We start from the raw sequence: 2,727 nt of genomic DNA on the forward strand, positions 1-2,727 counted from the left end.
CCTAGCTAGCGTTAGTGTCAAACCCACCCATAGCATGTCATTTAAAAAGAAAAGTGGCGGCAGAACTTCACTCCCCAGCACCCTGCCACTGCTTTTCTGCTGTAGCAAAACTCTAAGTGAACACATGACCTAAGTTGAAAGACATCCTGAAACTTTCTCTGCCATTTGTTTTATGACTCCTATTCCTTTCATATGCAATACTGAATATACCAGCATATAATATTATATAAGCTGTCTGCACATTGTACATTTGTAATATAATGTATTTTGTGGCAGTGGTGCCCCCTGATACAGTCGCTGGCCTTCCCCACTGGACAAAAATATTTGAACACTGACATTAATGTCTTTAAGATGCGTGGCACAATTTTTAAGCCAGTGCAAAGGTAGTGGTACCTGGTGAAACTTTAACCTAAGGGATGTATTGGTACCAACCATGTCGGCACAGCTTATCAGGAAGGGGGCTAAATAACGATCCAAATTTTGGTGAGGGAACAACTAGCATGACCATTTTTCCTTTAACACTCACCTCATGATACCTGAATAAAAATGGGTTTTATGGGTACCAAGGAGTCTTCCCTAAACTTGAGTCGGCCTATGCTAAGTAAATGTGTTCTTCCTTACAATTAATGTTCTCCTTCAAATTAAAGCTGTATATTTGTCTTGTTTAAGGGAAAGGACAACAAGCCTATCTGAAGAACACATTGAAAGGATTATTGTCGGCCTCGTGAAATTAGTTTATGCACATTACAAACTTAGTAATATTAACTAGAAAAATTAGATACTTAAGTATTTCAGTACGTGATTACTAAACTCTCATATTTACATATCAGCTTGTCTGTAATACTTCAACAGCAAAATCAAATTCTGAAAATCCCATTGTGGTTTCTGGTGTCGGTGTGTCACCCAAAGATTTTCAGTGGGCCATGGCTACCGCTATTAAAAAAAAAAAAAAATGGAGGTGCTACTGTTTTGTGGAATCACAGAACTTGATATAACTCCAAAGCAAAAGATCTTGAATCATTACTTTATGCTAACTTTGACTAATTCATTTTTTACTTTCCCTCTAATCTCAAACGTCACGCCTGATGACTTTTTTCATCTTTCTTTTCATGACAAGACATTCAGTCCCCATAAAGCATAGACTACAAGAGGACATACACATGCCACTCCATTTGACCTCTATCTCAGCTGGGTGACTGAGTCCACAACAGGAATGAATAGTGATGAGCCTGAGAGGACATCAATGTTTCTTGAGGCTCCACAGGCTCCTTGAGACCTATAGTGTGATTGAGACACACAGAGAGACACAGGCAGAGAGAAAGAGGGGGGGATCAACTGTATGTTAGATCTGAAGGGCCAAGGGCTTGGGGGCCCATCCACAGGGGACCTGCCAAATGCTGACAGCACCCTCCATGACATCCCATTAGATTTCAACATGCACTGCTAGACTGGAAAAGTCAGAGTACATTTCTGGATTCGGTGTCACAGGCGACAATTTGTACCCAGTGTTATATACATTTTAGAAGGAATCATATAACGTTTACTTTACTTTTCTAATGTAAAGAAAGCTTATTAGAAAACAACAATAGAAATGATGAACTTTTTTGATAAAAGTCAAGCCTGTATTCATAAAAACCTAGTGAGGAATGTCGACTCCACCTCCCAATGAGCGCTTCAGTAAAATATATCAGGTCACCTCCCTCAATTTCTGTTCAGCTATTGGCATGCAGAAGCTGAATATTATGCTTCACTGAAACCTGATAATACATTTAGATTCAGATTTGCACCTCTGAACGGCTTATTCTCCATAGCAATGGTGGCTAATGTTCATGGGTATCATATTTAGAGCCTTTTGCCACAGAAAACTGAAATGAAATACAAGTCGCAATCATCAAAACTGGCCAGAACATATTGTTAAATTACCTAGAAGACTTGAACATTGATGGGCACTTATTAGTGTTACAGTAACTTTGAAAATTTTACACTAAAATCGACAGGTCCTCACATATCGCAGTCATGTATGTGCCAAGCACTGACACCAATCTTGTAAAGCACTTATTTGCCGTGGATCAGAAATATGTTTAAATAGGTTCTTTAAAATGACTTCAACAGACACCAACCACACAATCAGATCTGAGTACAACCACAATGTATTAGACATGTAGCACGTAGCCTATCTAGAATAACAGGCCAATATATTGTAAAATATGTCGTAATTTTTCATGAAGTGAGTTATAGTGCATCTGGACACATCCTGTTATCCCATGCTATAGTGTACTTATTGTTCATCCCTTCCGCTTCCTCTGGACGTCTCAGCTGGCCCGCCACTCGGTCCCTCCCCGTTCAGGCTGTCATGTGTTTGTCCAGGTTCCACCGATGCCGGATGAAATCAATACCTATGGATTCCATGCAAGAGATGTATGCAGACATCAGCCCATGACATCAAAATGACACAGCTGCCACAGTTGTGCTTCTAAAATTTCCTATCTGACCAGCACTCATAAATACTCACTAGACATTTTGACTTTTGGACAGCTGGTTTTCTAATGCAGCAACATTCTTCAGATAATGTTTTTTAAGGGCTTTTGGACTTTTCCTCACAGTGGACGTCAGGAACCAGGTAGTGGTCTAATCCATCTTGTCAGGAATCCCACCGTGAAGGGAAAACCTCACTTAGATGGGACATTTATCATGATTGGTAAGTTGTGTTTGTTATGATTGTGAGTC

This window comes from Epinephelus lanceolatus, chromosome 14 (assembly GCF_041903045.1).
Source record: "Epinephelus lanceolatus isolate andai-2023 chromosome 14, ASM4190304v1, whole genome shotgun sequence".
Taxonomy (NCBI): domain Eukaryota; kingdom Metazoa; phylum Chordata; class Actinopteri; order Perciformes; family Serranidae; genus Epinephelus; species Epinephelus lanceolatus.